Consider the following 18,675-nt stretch of genomic DNA (forward strand, 5'->3'; position numbering starts at 1 on the left):
ATATTTCACTTTCTGAAAGTTTACATGGTGTTTGCTTCCTGGCGCTCTCTGAAAGCGTTAAGCTGCACTTGATGTAGCTTGACTATAGTAGTTCAGATTAATAAATACATACGTGCCTCCTATTGTCAAAAATAACATTAATTTAATTTATGCATAACAACATTTCGGCCCCTGTGAATCCATATCCACATGCTCTAGTTTCAACAAAATGTACATGCATTTTTTTCGTAACAGCTAACAAAAACAATGTTACACAAAATGCAGTAGTTCTTGCATTTAACCGCATTTCATACATTCGAGATTGTGTGCGTGACATTCTTCGAAAATCCGCTGGAATGCCTCTAGTCTCACAGATTCTACACACTAACCACAATGATTTTATAATTTTCAAAGGAATTTCATTTATCTTTTCTGCCTTGCATGACTGCGCGTATCGCAAAGAACTGTTGAATTCTATTACTGAATTCCCGTAAGTCCTCCAAATCGACACTCATTTCTTCTTCTAGATGGTCAGTAGAGAGTTCCTTCCCCTCGGAGAAGCCTTCATTGTACTCTTTCCAGTTTTCTGCTTTCTCCTCTGGAATTCCTTTTGCGCTCCTAATGTCGACTACCATGTTTTGAAGTTCACCGTTCGATTCCTCCACCCAACTTGGTTTAGCTTCAAATTATTATATTTCCTTCGATCAACTGCAGTATTTCTTCGCTTGCTCTGTGTAGCCACATTCCTTGTACTTATATTTATCCGTTCAACTGTCATTTCCCTTTTCAGGGATGACATTCTTTTTCAACTGAAATGCGTACTGTAGAATTTACTATTGCAGTTTCTTCAGTCTCAGAGAACTTCAAGCGTAGATTACCGTTTCTCGATACTTAGTATCCCAGTTCTTTAGACGCTGAATCTCTCTGACGATCATCTTCATCATTCCAAAATTGTGATCCGAGTCTACGTCTGCTCCTGGAATGCCTTACAGTCTAAGATCTCATATCAGAACCTCTTTCTCAATACCCTATAATCCACCTAGTACCTTCCCGTGTCTCCAGGTCTTTTCCAAGTGTACCCCTCTCTTCTTGCGATTCTTAAAATGTATTTTTCACTAGGTGTAATTTCTAACAGGACTCAAGGTGTCTCATTCCTACCGAGCCCACATTCTCTCGTAGCTTTACCTTTTATGCTTTCTCTCATTATAGCCGTCCAATTCCCCAGCTGGCTAACCCTAACTGATGGTGGAGTGAGTCGTAGCTGAAGGCTTAAGACCAATCGTTGAATGCACTACAGCGATAAGGGATAATAGTGTACGCGCCAATTCAGACATTACTTAAAGGCAATAAGAATTAACTAGATCTAAAGATGTCTGTTTAAGACGGTCAAAATTGTTTATCTGTAATTGTAATCGTAATTTTGCAGGAGAAAATAAAAGAAATTAAATATAATCACGCTCGTCACCATACAATATACGAAACTAATGTACGTTGTAGGGAACGTTGCAGATACATTACCTGTCTGCCGGAACCGTTTTCAGATGTATCGTGGAAGACGTGTTTGCTGTACGCCTCTCCAAGTTACTTAATAGTTTGGTTCTTGTGCAGTGAGTTGAGATTTGCTCCGCTACACATAACATGCTCCGTGAAGACTATCTGATAGCTCTACTCGTTCCGTTTTTTTCTTACAAGGGAACATTCCCAGGAGTAAACAAACGATCTTGATGAAGCTTGGCGGGTATGTAGAGGGGTCAAAATAATGCAATACGTTTTTTTTCGTTTTTTACCCAGTTTCACTTGTGAGGGGTAAATTACACCCCAAAGAGTAATTTTGCATATTAGGTTCAGGGGGAGTATCTTCTAACGCTGAAATATAAAAAAAAATGTGTTTCACATAGAAGCAGAAATGCAACATTCTTGAAACTGTAGAATCAACTTTTGTAATAATTTGAAATTTTGCAAGACTCCCCACCTCCGTTAACTAATTACGAAAAATAAAAACTTTTGTTACGACATAAATTAAAGAAGCTCTCGAGCCACATCCATTCACGTGCAATACAGTTGGTTTTCTAAAACCTCGTTTTTGGGAAATATGCTGTACATAACATGCTGTCGAAGTATTTGCAATATATCTAATTAAAATATCTAAATATTGATTGTTATTCTAATTATTTATTTTACATATTTTTTATTTATGTTCTAATTTTTTATTTTTTACATTCATGTTTTGTTTTTAGTTTTCCGTTTCACGTACGTGCATTTTGCCAATTTCAAGTAATGAGTAATTCATTATCATTATACAAAATCATTACAGTGATGATAATCTGTAAAGATTGCTTAAATCATAACGCTTTTCTAAACACTATGCACATAAAAAGAACGAAATTTCTTCACGTAATACAGACGACGGCAACATAATATAAAAAGAAAATTCAGCAGGAATCGCAAATTGTGGCAGGCGATCCTTTAAATATCCTGATTTGTATGAAGCATATTTCAGTATATTGGAAAACCTTGGCGAAGAAAACTGATCATGTACTGGTGACTGCAGCTTGGTTACATTGCTTCTCAAGCGGAGACTGATATCACAGTCATTCAGCAAACTAGATATGAAAAACTTCTCACAATGTCCTTCCAACATCGAATCCAACGGCTGTACGTGTTCCATTGAGCCTTTTCGGATCACCAGATGAATAAGTCCTTGTCCGCAGGTATGACGCCCAAAAGGATTTTTTCCCACAGTACATTGCGCACAGCTTATTTTCGAAAATGAACTGATGGATGCGGCGTGAAAGCTTCTTCAGTTTATGTTGTAAAAAAACTTATAAAAGTTAATTAATGGTGGTGGGGTACTCTGCAAAATTTCAGATTATTACATAAGTTAACTAAACTATTTTCAAGAACATTAATTACATTTCTACTTTTCTATGAAACATATTTTTATGTATCTTATCAAAGATATTCTCTCCAAACGTAACAAGCGAAATTACCTTTCGGGGTTAGCTTTACCCCTCAAAAGTGAAATTGGGCAAAAATGAAGAAGTATGTACTGCATTATTTTGACCCCTCTACATACCCGCCAAGCTTCATCAAGATGATTTATTTACACCTGGGAATATTCCCTTGTTAGATCTGATGAAAGGTTCTGACCGTATTGGATGCTAAGAAAGTTAAGCACTCTCTCTTCCTAAACCTACTCCATTTGTATCTTGTGACACTTCTTACCGCTGAGGACCTACCACAAAGAGGTGGCCTTCGCCGATTGGCTGCTGTTCTGAGAGGCGCACTCCACTTTAAAATAAGATTACATCAGCCACATGCACCTTTATGGTTTTTTTGGTGTCAGTGTCATCAGTGGCACCAGAAGGTATGAAATCGCAACGGTATCGCCATCTCTTTCCCTGTTTAATTTTCACAACAAAACGAGATCCTTTCCTGACCACCACACCCTTCAGTTTTGAGACTTTGCACTGAAGTCTCGTCCACGAAATGCAGACAACATGACAAATCTTTTAGAAACTGGGCGTAAGAGGCAACACCTACTGGCTGACTCGATTCAGGAAGCGATGAGCTGCCCTCTGGTAGTGGCAGGGAGACAGCGCCATCCATCATCCTGGGTGGCCGGGAACCCCGTATCACACTGCCTCGTCCGACCCTGTGCACACATGATACGGGGCTTGGACGGAGGGTCGAGCAACAAGTAGCCCGCCACACTTATCGTCTCTCCCAAAGACATTCACATCTCGAGAAAAATGGGGCCCAGTTGTGGAATTTACTAGGAGGGGAAAGTGGTTGCTTTTGCAGAGGTCGTGAGTTCAAAGACTGGTTTTAAGCAGCAGTCTATGCTAATGCATCTTGTCCATGATTTTCATATCTGTGTAGATATTGCAACTTTCATCCAATTACATCTGTTTACTGTATTAAAACATGGTCTCTACCATTCCAACTCTGACCATAGATTAGATTAGATTTACTTTCATTCCAATCGATCCGTAGTGAGGAGGTCCTCCAGGATGTGGAACATGTCATAAAAACAACAATACATGACAAATATTTACAACTAAAACAAATAAGCTAATGTACCATTCCACAGGTCTCAAGTGGAATGATCGTCATTTTTTAATGAACACTAAGAATCATTTTACAAATACTAATGCACTGAATTTAAATTAAAAAAGTTTTTTATTTATTTATAAGGTAATAAACATGTAATACAACTACTGTAATACTTATTTACAATGAACACATTACTTCACTGAAATGGTGCAGAAGTTAGATTATACTCACACACACACACACACACACACACACACAAATTTTCAATGAACACATTAATGCACTGAAATTGTGCAGACGTTATGTTGAACTTGTATACAAATCAGTTGGTTTTACTAAGAAATTCATCAATGGAGTAGAAGGACTTGGCCACCAATAAATCCTTTAGGCTTCTCTTAAACTGAATTTCATTGGTTGTTAAGCTTTTTATGGCTGCTGGCAAGTTATTGAAAATGTGTGTTCCTGAATAATGCACACCTTTTCCTGAATAATGCACACCTCTCCGCGCGCGCACCCACACCCTCACACACACACACACACACACACACACACACACACACACACACACACCACATAAACTATTCCTTAATCTTCCAGCACGTGTCGTATCAACCTTCCGCTTCTTTGGTCAAATGTCTACATTTAAACGGCAATATCCTGGCTGACTGAGTCATCATCGCCGAGCCCAAGCCGCTACAGAAAGAAAAATGTTCAAATGTGTGTGAAATCTTATGGGACTTAACTGCTAAGGTCATCAGTCCCTAAGCTTACAGACTACTTAACCTAAATTATCCTAAGGACAAACACACACACCCATGCCCGAGGGGGGACTCGAACCTCCGCCGAGACCAGCCGCACAGCCCATGACTGCAGCGCCTTAGACCGTTTGGCTAATCCCGCGCGGCGCTACAGAAAGAAATTTGAAATGTGGAGGTGGTGTGGATCTTATACTATAAGTGTCATTTAAGAAGAGATTTTTCGAAATTCCCACCCAAAGGGGGGTGAAATAAGATATGAAGGTTTTTTTGTTTTTGAAAAATGTAGCTATCAAGACAATTTTGAAGCTAAACCTACGAAACTTGGTATTTAGTTTCTCAGTGAGAAATAAAGAAATACGTGTTTCGGCATTTTTTTTTAAATTTAACCCTATGAGGCTGAACTAAAGGGCGATAGCTTTATTGAACATATATCATTACTAAAGAACTACTACAGGATTTTTAAGGCTACACCTGTGACAATTGGCATTTGACTTCTCGGTTAGAAATGAAAAAAAAAAAATACGTGTTTCAGGATTTATGGAGACTCAACCCACAAGGGGCCGTGAATTTTTTAGAAAATATTTCGTTACATTAAAAAAAAATTTAACCTAAATTTACGAAATGTTTGTTAAGGGATGGACGCAAAACGCATGATTAACAAAAACTTTGCACTCCAGCTACCAGACTCGCATTTTGATCAGAAGCACATTCGGAAAAGACCATGATTATATGGCCTTAATTAGCGTGAATATCTTAGATGTTGCAAATGTGTGGACAACATAAAAATTCGATGAAACAGAAACAAAAATTCTGTGCAGACCATGCAGTCTACGCGAGCGAAGCAGCGGCCGTTAAGCTAATCGTGCCATAAAACTCTTTTTCTCTAAAATTCGATTCAGTACATATTCATTGATCAAGCGGTCAATTTACTTCAGCGTTCGTCTGTTGCCCCACATTTCGAAATATCCGCGTCTTTAGAAAAGAATTCCTAAACATAAGTTTATCTTTACTGCTAATAAAATTTTCTTTGTCAAGAAGGCTTGTCTTGCTAATACCAGTCTAAATTTTATATCCTCTTTATTTCTGCCAACGTCTGCAACTTTGCTAGCCACGTAATAGAATTTCTTCTTCAACTTTCAGCCTGTTATTTCCTAATCTACTATCAGTTGATTTAAATTATTTACATTTCTTTAAACTTTTTTTAATTTTTCTCAATGTCCAGCTTATAACTTGTTCTGAAGTCACTGTACAACCCGTTCGACTGACCTTGCAAGTATGTGCCGTCTGTGACAGAAGTACGGTGTCAGTTGCAAACTCTGAGGCTTTTACTTTTTCTGCCTGTACTCCCCAAATTTCTCTTTGGTTTCCTTTACTGCTCGCTCCATCTACAGCCAGAATAACGTCGGGGATAGGATTAATCCCTTTCTCTGTCGCTTTAATGTCCTTCAACTCTTGTAACTGCAATTTGGGACCAAAATAAGAACAAGTAATTAACATTTAAATAACACTGGCGTCAGTCATATCATCTGATGGCAGTCTTCTATGAACCAGCTTATCGTAGGTATAACGTAGACGTACGTGTTATCTTAATTTGGGTCTAGTCTATGTCATTTACGTCCTTTCTAGCTCTTGCTTACGTATTTTATATAGTCTCACGCAAAGTACTCTTACGTAATTTGAGAAAACTATTTTGTTTTCGTTATTGCAATAATCGTACGTATCTCATGTCTCAAGAGAAAAGGGCGATATTCAACCCAAATTGGAATGTTCAACTTAAAAAACATGTTTTTTATATCCAAGATTATACTAAATCTAAAGAAAATTATTTTCGATGAGTGTTTCCTATCAGTCACGACGTCTGACTACCATTGCTACACAACACATAGTCCATTACTTTATCTAGAAATACGTCCGTAGTAGAGGAGGCAACCGTTCAGATTTGGCACAACTATGAAATACAGAAAGGTCTTGATCGCACAGTTCTTTATTACGCGTTATGCGCTTCAAAATTTCATCATCAGACTGAGACTGTTGAATGAAGTGCACAAGAAATTAATGACAGAAAATATACGTAAGAGTGCTTCTAATTATTCCAATACACAGAAATTCCAAACGGCATCGTACTTATATAAAAATCAAACTTTAGTACAAAGCTCACGAAAGTGAGCATAAACTGGATACAGTACAAATCTCACGTCATGTAGGGATAGTGCTATCATCTATCGAATAGAACCAATGCCAAACTGAGTATGACGATGGAACTATCTAAGAGGTAAACGATGGCCAGTTCGTGGCGCTAGCATTGACCGTAGAAAGCAACTCAAATTTTGAAATGAAATTTTGAAACGCGTAACGCTTAATGAAGACCTCTGTGATGAAGACTTTTTATATTTCAAATTTGAGACAACACACAGTGTCGTTCATTATCAGGATACTGGTTTCTAAACTGCCTAACACAGGCAATTACGTGACTCGGACGACTGCATAACACTTTTGCGAACGTTATCCGTAATTAGAACACTTTGTAACTGATAAATTATTCCTATATCATTCCTAGGTCAGAGTATTTTCCATAGAGTAAAGCATTTTTCTGCATTTCCTTTGGTTTTGAGCTTTCAGACAATGAGTAATAACCAAGGAATGTATTTTTCTTCTACATATTACTCACTAAGTCATTTCTTCGGGATATCGTGAAGGTTTATGTGTTAAACAAAAAATAATTGCGCTTGTAGTCGTGCAAAAAGTCTATTCGTAGCTTTGCTGAATTTGTGGACCACAATCGTCAAGGTGAACATTAACACGCTCCCAAGGCACACGACTATGTTGATTTAGACTGGATGCAGAGAATTCAGAAAGCTCGAACATTAGACTCCACGGCTTTCCGCTGCTACAGTAAAGCTGGAAGTTGGCTCTTGTTTGATGTTATGGCATGGGAATAAAATAACTGATAGGCCTTCATGCAAGCGTCCATACCTTTGAAAGCATTGCTTCTGCTTAGCTGTCGGATTCCAGGACTCTGCGTAAAGTAGAGCTGGATGTCGGGAACCCACCTGTAACAGCAAAATATTCCCATATTTTAATATTCCCACGAGACAAGGTTGTACAAGACGTACTGCAGTCATTGCAGTAAAGTATTATGTAGTTCTGATGTAAGAATGTCAAGGATATGTTGACATCTATCAAAATGTGCTTTCCTAATGAATGGTCTAAAACTATCACTCCAAAAGTTCTAAAAACAAGATGTGTCACTGACGTGCTGCCTTGGCAGACTTCAACCACACGCTGTATTGTTCAACGTTATCGTACATGGTAAAGCGAAACATGCACTGCTCGTTAGACAAAGTACATTAGTGGATTAGGAACAGTAAAGTGACAGTGTGAAAAATCTGTCCAGACGTGTTCGTCGATAGTAAGCAAGTAAGAAACCGGACAGATCATAAACCAAATCCAGTCCATACCTATATCTGCATCCACGTACATATTCCGCAAGCCACAAAACACTGAGTTACTTTTCACATTAGACGGGTCCTCTCCTGCACACCTTCTTGGACTAGCAGCAGTTCCTGAAGAATCGGGAAAAAAACGGTTCAAATGGCTCTGAGCACTATGGGACTTAACTTCTGAGGTCATCAGTCCCCTAGAACTTAGAACTAATTAATCCTAAGCAACCTAAGGACATCACACACATCCATGCCCGAGGCAGGATTCGAACCTGCGACCGTAGCGGTCGCGCGGTTCCAGACTGTAGCGCCTAGAACCGCTCGGCCACTCTGGCCGGCGAAGAATCGCAGCCGTAAAGGCAAGTCTTACCTAGATAGCTCAGTCAGTGGGAGTATTGTCCACCAAGGGTAAGAGGCTGGGTTCTAGACCTGATCCAACACACAGCTACATCAATCAAGTAGTCTCATAGCGGGGCGCACTGTAAGGGAGACCGGACCACATTTAAGCAGATTTCTTTTCGGAACTTCTTAAGTTTTAAAACTGTTTCGTTTTATAATATGATTATTAAGGTATAATTTGATATTTATACTTCTAGCTCAGTGCAAAATGATGTGGTATTGGCTCAATCGAGTGAGTAAAGGTGACCCGGTTATGCAGCAGGTTTACACTGCTATGGAGGCACGTTACACGTATCACAGAACACAGTTCAAACATCGTGACGCCATCTTTTATAACTAAGGTACCAGACTCATTTTTTTTAATTTCTGTTTGGTTGGTTTTATCGTTTCAGGCAGTAATTATAAACACAATTTTCATTCCGTTCATCAGACTGCTGCAGTTTGTAAGAGAGAGAGAGGAAGAAGAATTGGATGGGGCATTCGTTGAGAAGGAAGTGCTTGCTAAGAGAAGATTTGTAAGGACCAGAATGTGAGAGGAGATTGAGAGCGAGCGGGCCGAGACTTATCATGTGAAAACTTGCCTTTGGTCAGAACACTAATGATGACATCAAAAGCAGGCCTATTCATATTTTTCCTTGTTCTTGCTTTTATATATTTCTAGCACTTACGAGTCTTTGCCCTAATAGAATTAGTTCTTTCTGCTTGATATAGATGTAGATTCAAATAGCTCCTTTTTTAACAATTTATACCTTTTATTCTCCTCCTCCATTTTTGTCAGATTCCGTTTGTAGCTACTGTTGTCTTGAAGTTCCCTTAACTGGGGTATCAGTTACGATGGCAAAGCAAAGCAGTGCGTGAACGTGCCTCTTCGACATGTTTAACATACTTTCGAAACTATAACAGTATCTTTGAGGGTTTCAAATCACACAAATATAGCTCGTATAGCAGAATAATCTCTTGTAAACGAACATATATTTATCTATTCTCAATTCTGAAAGGTACGCTACGTAGGAGCTACGATATTTGAGGAACAAAATTTTCTCACCTCGAACAGAACTACAAATATGTTCTCCACGCTAAGACGTTCACTTAGCTGATGCCGTGAAGCTGGTCAGAGCCCACAGCAGATGGTACTGCTAATCTTCCACAGTCGCGCTTTACCAAGAACGGTTCCCGAGAAAAGTGTCCTGTGCAAACGTGCTCCCGTTTGAGTGAAGGATTTATTCCATTGCGTGTATAGGAATCTGATGTACGGTGTGCAACTATTGGGCGACTTGCCAAAAGTGGTCAGTGGTCTGTCGATAATCTAGTTGGTTTTAAAGTGAATAAAATAACTGTTAGACATTTCTTCCCACTCCAACGAAGAGGATCTTCTAAGGGATGACGTATACTAATACTTTTGGTCGAAATTCTACTTGCACTGCCGTATTATATCACCTTTTCTCATAACCTCCAGTTAATCGGTGCTGTTGCACTTAAATACAGTGTGCGTCTTTCCGTATCCCTTAGTCTCCTCTCTGTGAGAACCATCGAAAGTGATACTTGTACTATAATGTGACCGCGGATCAGGAGAGCATTCAGAAGTCACGTGAGAGTAACGAAAGAAGGCGACTTCTGTTTCGAATCATAGTTGCTTTACATGCGATGAATGCGTCGACTATCAGCTTAAATGGAAGCTGCAAGCCGAGATACTAACAAAGAGCGTGTTATGCTCTTAGAGAGTCTTGTGATCACTGTCACAGGAAGTGCACCGTAATCACTATCCCTATGTGCACTCAGTCCTTGCCTCTGATATTTTTTACTGGCGACCAAGGACACAAAAATGGCAGCAATATCCAAATGACAAGAACGTGTCACAAGAAAGGTATCTAAAACAATTATTATAACAACTATTAGATGCATTGTAAAAATTTATTTAAAGAGCTGAAGATTCTGACTACATCATATAAGTACAACTACAACACATTATGCGCTTTTAAAAACACATAAATAATTAGCAGACTAGTATCTCTATTCGTGATTACGGAAAAAGCACCGTACATAACTTACACGTACCGAGAAAAATCAAACAAAAAAAACCAGTATTTTCTACCATGGAAATAAAATGTAAAAAACTAAAAACTCCTCCCAAACACGCCATGAAGGCCCAACGGTACCGACCGGTCGCCGTGTCATCCTCAGCCCACAGGCGTCACTGGATCCGGATATGGAGGCATGCTGTCAGCACACCGCTCTCCCGACCGTATGTCAGTTTCCGAGACTGGAGCTGCTAATTCTCAATCAAGTAGCTCCTCAGTTTGCCTCACAAGGGCTGAGTGCATCCTGCTTGCCAACAGCGCTCGGCAGACCAGATGGTCACCCATCGAAGTGCTAGCCCGGCCCGACAGCGCTTAACTTCGGTGATCTGACGGGAACCGGTGTTACCACTGCGGCAAATGTACAGTTCCTTTTTGGTTGGTGGGACCAAACAGCGAGGTCATCCGTCCCATCGGTTTAGGGAAGGATGGGGAAGGAAGTGGGCCGTGCCCTTTCACATTAACTATCCCGGCATTTGCCTGAAGCCATTTAGAGCAATCACGGAAAAACTAAATCAGGAAGGCCGGGTGTGGGTTCGAACAGTCGTCCTCCCGAATGCGAATCCAGCTGTTAACCGCTGCGCCGCCTCGCTTGGTTATCTTTTTGATATGTGTGTACTATAAAACGGGCTTCTATATCATACATTAATAATAAGGTTCGTCAAACGAGGTTAAAGAAGTGTAGCGCTTAGTTAATCCTAAAAATTACATACTGAACACAAGGTAAGGACTGGAATTTTTTTTAGGTTGGTGGTGATTAAAAAATAAAACATCGATTTATGTGTCGCTCGCACTGACACAGTGATCGGAGTTTACAAAAGTTTATTGACCAACGAAAGGAACTTCTGCGTCGGACGTTAGTAACAAAATCACAGTTACATGTCTCATAGGTAAGAAAACCTGACAGTATGGCGATTCCAGAATCTCACAAGTATTACAATGAGGATCTTCACAGGCATTTACACTTCTATTGGAAATATTCTACGTCCGATCAAGCTGTCCTGAATAATACCAGCGTAGTGATAGAAACATCTATCCTGGATATAGTCTTATTATACCAAGGGAAACAACGATGAATGCTGAGTAAAGCAGCATCAGTCTCTAGGATGCGCTTCGAGAAGGTCCTAAGACGATTCGGTGTGTAGCATCCACCCAGGGGGTAGGAGAGGCTCTCTAAGCGGCCGGCGTTGGCACTATTTTCGGGTCACGTGTGTGGCGGATGCCAATAGGTCCCTTGGAAGTAGTGGCCTCTGCTAGAGCCGATCAGCCACCTGGTGTCCATCCCTCGCTGTGACAGGGCGAGTGCATGACGCTGAGGCATGCAGGGGCCATGTAGGCTGCACGCGTGCCTGAGGTGCCTGAAGGGTTGCCGATCGCTGCTGCTCATCCATCATGCCATAATAGACTGTGAGCGTAAAATGTACGCCACTGGAAAACCATGCCCAACGCCAGTAACGGGAAATTCTTATTTTCATGTTCCATAGCTCAAAATATCCTTCATTAAGGACGGAAGCTGACTTGGTTTTTCAGACGAAAACCTGACAACACACACACACACACACACACACACACACACAAAATGTGTTCTTGAGGTCAGATGTGTAATTGGCATGCCTCCTTGTTAACTGACTTAATTGGCATCTTAGCCTCCCCAATGTTAGCCTTTCTGTACACTGAGCAAGCTGTGAAGGGAACCAAGGAGACAGTTGGAATTAATGTTCACAGAGAAGAAATTAAAACTTTGAGGTTTGCAGATGACAGTGTAAATCTATCAGAGAGGGCAAAGGACTTGGACAAGTGGTTGAACAAAGTGAATTATATCTTTAAAAGTGGCTGTAAGCTGAATACAGCATCGACAATGTCTTGTGCCGCTCACATCTCTGCGGAGGAAGATTTTTTTTTTTTTTTTTAGCAGGTACCCACTGCCCACGCCGCGCAACGAAGTTTGACCACACAGCAGGGCCGGGGCCACCGCTGCCCATGCAGCTCCAGTTAGAGGTGGGGCTATGTCGAGATCCGTTGTCCCTTTTGTATAAGATACAGCTGTGATTACTTCTTTGAATTAAAGCACATGAAATTTCGAAATGGAAAATTATGAAATTTTAATTTTTAAGAAGAGAAAAAGAAGAAGGCAGGAAAGTTTAGTGTTGGGGTTAGTTGTCCACTCACCGGCATTGCTCAGGAAGGTGGCTTCGAAATGTGCCCTCGCGCCTTACGTCCCCGGGCAGCACATCCCATGGTTAGTTTATTATGGTACATCAGATAATTCACACCTCGGATATCACGCCTCGGTTCCTCTCACATATCTGTTCTAATATGTAAGTTTCATTAGTGTTTTTATACTGTATGTATGTTGATTAGCTATATTACTGGTGTTACAGTTTTTGTATATTATGTAGTCTAATTACAGGTTTTAACGTGGCGCCTAGTACAATAACCAGCCACGATTTACCCTACTTTATCTATTCTTTGGGTTCTATTCTGCTTTATCTGTGTGTTACTGTTTCTACATTTAATGTCATTTGTTGTGTGTGTTGAGTATTATTTTTCTCTCGTCATTATATGTGTGTTAACTCTTATATTACTTGTGATACAGGTTTTCTATGTTAATTTTGTGAGTTAAATGTTGTACATGCCAAATGTACAATAATGGGCTACAAACTATCCTGCTTAGTAGATAAACAGGTTTCTAATCTACACTGGTGTCCAAAATTAAAGCAACAAACCGCCGTTTCCCCATCCTGTGTCCAATTCACGATACAATCGTACAAACTGTCAACAGATGCCAGACGATCCTGTTCTGCACGGAAGATGGCATTCCGGTCCGCGGACAACGCTGACGTCAGAGCACCTATCAAGCGGGGAAGTGTTTGCCGGCTGGTCTCCAATCCAATATCGCTGTGAACACAGTCACAGAAGGTGAAGTATAGGACAGAAAAGACGCCTACCTCTGCGGTGGAGGGCCATAGGAAGAAAGGAAGCAGGAGAGTCGGAAAATGATGTGGACCGATGGATTAATGTGAATCGTTCTGTTGGTCCTCGGACGTGGTGACAGTTTATAGAGACCGAAACTGTATCCCGAAGACAAAGTCAGGGCGACTACGTGTGACATCTGAAAGAGAAGACGGCTAATTGGCTGTAAGGGCAACACGGTACAGCTTTAGTACTGCACGATAACTGGAATCTGACCGCTCAGCATCCACCAGACATGTATCGAGGCAAAAAGGGCGAACAGAAAGCATCGGCAGAGTGGCCTTTACTGTCGGAGACCTGCTGTATGTGAATCCCTGACGCGTCTGCACAGAAGAGAACGTCTAGAGTGGAATCGTCAGAATGCCACCTGGACGGTCGAACATTGGGCCAATGTTCTTTTCACAGAAGAGTTCTGATTTGGTCTGGAGATTGATTCTCGATGGTTCCACATCTAGAGAGAAGACCATTTCGGGACCCAAACATTGTGGAAAGGGACCGGTATCGAGGAGGATCCCTAGCACCTCTTCATGAATTTGCACAGGTGAACTGGCAAGGAACTCCTGTCAGGTATCGTGACGAGATCTTGGGACCTCATGCGCGGTTGTTGCGAAGTGCTGTGGACCCAAACTTCGTAATGATGGACGGTAATGCTCGACCTCGTAGAGCACAGGTGGTTGATGTTTTCTTGGAAGATGTAGCACACTTGGCGTAGTCTGATCGCTCTCCCGATCTGAATACCATAGAGCACGTCCGGGGTGCACCAAGGAGATGGGTTGCATCAACATCCACTAACCACTCTCCAAGACTTGCGAACAGCTCTGCAAGAAGAATGGGCGTTATTGCCTCAACATGAGACTGGTAGTGTCAGTCACAGCTTGTCCCGTCGTTGTCAGGCGTATATTGCTGCCAGAGATGATCACAACGCATACTGAACACGCTATGTGTGTGTGCAAATCCGTTAAGTTGGAAAAAACGAAGAACATTTTTCTCCACAGTTATTCATCTAGCAGTTGTTTACATTCTGTATTCTTTACATTGTTTCTACTTTACTATCAGCCGTTTTACCGATTAGTGGAAAAATAAAAGCAGCCTTACAAAATCTCCGTTTGCTGTTTTAATTTTGAACACCAGTGTAATTTGTCTATGTACTACTATTTCATCATTTAGTGTGATGTATGTGTTATGCACGTGTTATTGTTCATTTGCATCGTCTTTGGCGTTAATGTCAAAGGGATCAGTTGTCGGAGACTTAATTTGAGCTAATCCCTTCGTCTCGTTGACATCTAATTCTATGTCGATATAATTCATTTCTTTACGGATAGTGGTTCAAGTTTGGTGATTTGGTCTTTGTGTTTGTTTACTGCGTGTTTGTTTAATGGTTTCCATTTCTCTGAAACGCTGAGTTTCTCGTAGTGACTCTAAGATAATTTCTGGTATGCCTCTATGTAAGTGGCCGTACTTGTATTTGAACAAGGCGCCAATGTGAATAGCGAACCAGGCCTCCCCGTCTCCCTCTTGGTGACGCTACAGACGACACCAGAGGACGCCGTCCTCGCCTTTCTCGCTGCATGGAAATGTCAGCGCTTCTTATTAAGACGCCGCACACCGATCCCCCTCCCCCTTCCCATCCCCCCCATACCCCTTTCTCGGAGCAACACACCAACTACGAATTAGCGCGGCACTACTGGTGTTTTGTGATTCACACTGTTAGCCACTGAGCATTACTATTATAGGGACGGTTCAGACTGACTGTATGAGTACCAGCGTCGAACAGAGAAATCTAACCTATGTACATTTTCAAGTACTGTATACACAGTGTAAATAAATATGCTTAAGTCTTATGCATTTAATAGATGTTTGGAATGCCCTTAGCTGATCATGCCATCTGGTATCAACTATAGGCACAACAATGAACATAAACAAAAGCAAAACAAAGTTAACAGAATTTAGACGAATTAAGTCAGGTTATGATGGTGGAAGCAGATTGCGCCGCATTAGAGATGATAAAAATGTAGACTGATGATAGCAAGGAAAACATTTCTGAGAATTAGAAATTTCTCGACATCGAATATAAATGTAAATATTTCGGAGTTTTTCTGAATGTACTTGTCTGGTATGGAACCTTGTACGGAAGTGAAACGTCGACTCTGAACAATTGGCCGCTGTGACCGAGCGGTTCTAGGCGCTTCAGTCTGGAACCTCGCGACAGCTACGGTCGCAGGTTCGAATCATGCCTCGGGCATGGGTGGGTGTGATGTCCTTAGGTTAGTTAGGTTTATGTAGTTCTAAGTTCTAGGGGACTGACTTCAGATATTAAATCCCACAGTGCTCAGAGCCATTTGAGCCATATTTTCGACTCTGAACAATTCAGACAAGAAGAGAATGAGAGCTGAATAAAACTGGAGAGAAGTTAAATTTTCGGCACAATTTGATTAAAAGCGGGGATCGGTTGATAGGACACATCAGGCATCAAGGAGTAGTCAGTTCGCACATGTATGGAGGTAAAACTGTAGGAGAGCAATCCACCCCCTTCTTCCCTCTTTGTCCGTTCATTTCCTCCTGTACTACTCTTTCCCTCCTCTCCTCACTCTGTGCCTATCTCCTCCTCTTCCCCTTTACATCTCTCCATCTCCTCCCATTTTTTTGCTATCTCATCTTCCTCCTTTCTCCGCCCATCTCCTCCCCCTCTGTTTGTCCATCTCCGCTTTCTCCTTATCTCTCTCCATCTACACTTCTTCCATTTCTCGGCTATCTCCTCTTCCACTTCTCTCTGTCCATCTTTTCCTCTTTGCTTTGTCTGTTCACCTTTTCCTCCACTCTCTCTGTCCTCCTCCTCCTCCTCCTCTTCTCTTTCTCTGTCCATCTCCTTCCCCCCTTATCTCTCTCCGTCTCCACATTCCCCTCTTTCTCTGTCCACCCTTCCTCTGTTTGTGTCCATCTCCTAAATGCCCCTCTCTATCTCTCCATCTCCTCCTCCTCTGTCCTTAACTACTCATCACTGCCACAAAAATACGATGTTGGTGGTTCTAACCCTCACAATATTTCTTTCCAGAGAGTAAGTAATATGTATACTAAGTTAGGTTGAAATCGATACAGGTGTTTCAGAGGACCTTTTTACCCATGGATTCATCCCTGCATACACATGTTACACGTATTTAACACATATTTAATATATTTCACATATATTTGTACACATATTTCACCTGTATCTCTAGCGAATTTCGCTGTGTAGTATCGTTTCCGCGCAACTCAATGTCTATGACGTCGTATCTCCTGAACGATGTATCATACAATGATATAATTTTGCAGTTACATTCAGCGGCGTTTTGTCTACGAAATGTGTTGGGATACAGTTTGTACCATAGAAGTTATAAATTAAAGCGTAATGCAAGATGCGGCAGTTTTACACCCATGCCACTGGTTGGGACTTCATTTTTCCTGAACTATATGTCGTACAGTGATATAATTTTCCAGGTGCATTCATTGGGTTTTGTGAATAATGTGTGGTACATATGTCGCGAATACAATAGTGGTAAGGAAACAAAAAATTAAAACGCTATGCCTGATGCGGCGGTTTTACTGAATGAACAGCGAAATTGTAGTAGGTGGCAAACTTTCTTCCTTTCAGTATTTTAAGGGGAGTGTCGGCGAGAAAAGCTTCGTAAACGTTTGAAATTATGCATGAATGTTGTTGCAAGTCTCTAAGTGATATCATTCTAGAATAATGGATTTATAAAATCTAGTAATTGCGCGTTATGGGCTACACCTTTTTCACCCATGCCCCACCCTGTAATAATGGGTGGTTCTTAACGTAAGGGCCATTCTTCCAGACAGTAAGAGCTATACGCACAAAGTTTGTTTCAAACCGATTGAGGAGTTTCGGAGGAGATGTGGTACACACATACATACATCCGGTGAACGTGCGGGCCATGGTATGGTGCTTCGACGACCAATCCACCTGTCATGAAATATGCTATTCCATACCGCTTCAACCGCACGCGAGCTATGTGCCGGACATCCATCATGTTGGAAGTACGTCGCCATTCTGTCATGCAGTGAAACATCTTGTAGTAACATTGGTAGAACATTACGTAGGAAATCAGTATACATTGCACCATTTAGATTGCTATCGGTAAAATGGGGGCCAATTATCCTTCCTCCCATAATGCCGCACCATACATTAACCCGTCAAGGTCGCTCATGTTCTACTTGTCGCAGCCATCGTGGATTTTCCGTTGCCCAATACTGTACATTATGCCGGTTTACGTTACCGCTGTCGGTGGATGACGCTTCGTCGCTAAATAGAACGCGTGCAAAAAATCTGTCATCGTCCCGTAATTTCTCTTGTGCCCAGTGGTAGAACTGTACACGACGTTCAAAGTCGTCGCCATGCAATTCCTGGTGCATAGAAATATGGTACGGGTGCAATCGATGTTTATGTAGCATTCTCAACACCGAGGTTTTTGAGATTCCCGATTCTCGCGCAGTTTGTCTGCTACTGATGTGCGGATTAGCCGCAACAGCAGCTAAAACACCTAATTGGGCATCATCATTTGTTTCAGGTCGTGGTTGACGTTTCACATGTGGCTGAACACTTCCTGTTTCCTTAAATAACATAACACTTGGATGATGTCGTCCAGGATACCGAGCAGCATACATGGCACACACCCGTTGGGCATTTTGGTCACAATAGCCATACATCAACACGATATCGATCTTTTCCGCAATTGGTAAACGGTCCATTTGAACACGGGTAACGTATCACGAAGCAGATACCGTCCGAACTGGCGGAATGTTACGTTATACCACGTACTTAAACGTTTGTGACTATTACAGTGCCGTCTATCACAAAGCGAAACATTCACATTTCTTTACGTACTACAAGAATACGTAATAAAAAATGGGGGTTCCTATTTAAAAAACGCAGCTGATATCCGTTTGACCTATGGCAGCGCCATCTAGCGGGCCAACCATAGCGCCATCTGGTTTCCCCCT

This window comes from Schistocerca cancellata, chromosome 1 (assembly GCF_023864275.1).
Source record: "Schistocerca cancellata isolate TAMUIC-IGC-003103 chromosome 1, iqSchCanc2.1, whole genome shotgun sequence".
Classification (NCBI taxonomy): domain Eukaryota; kingdom Metazoa; phylum Arthropoda; class Insecta; order Orthoptera; family Acrididae; genus Schistocerca; species Schistocerca cancellata.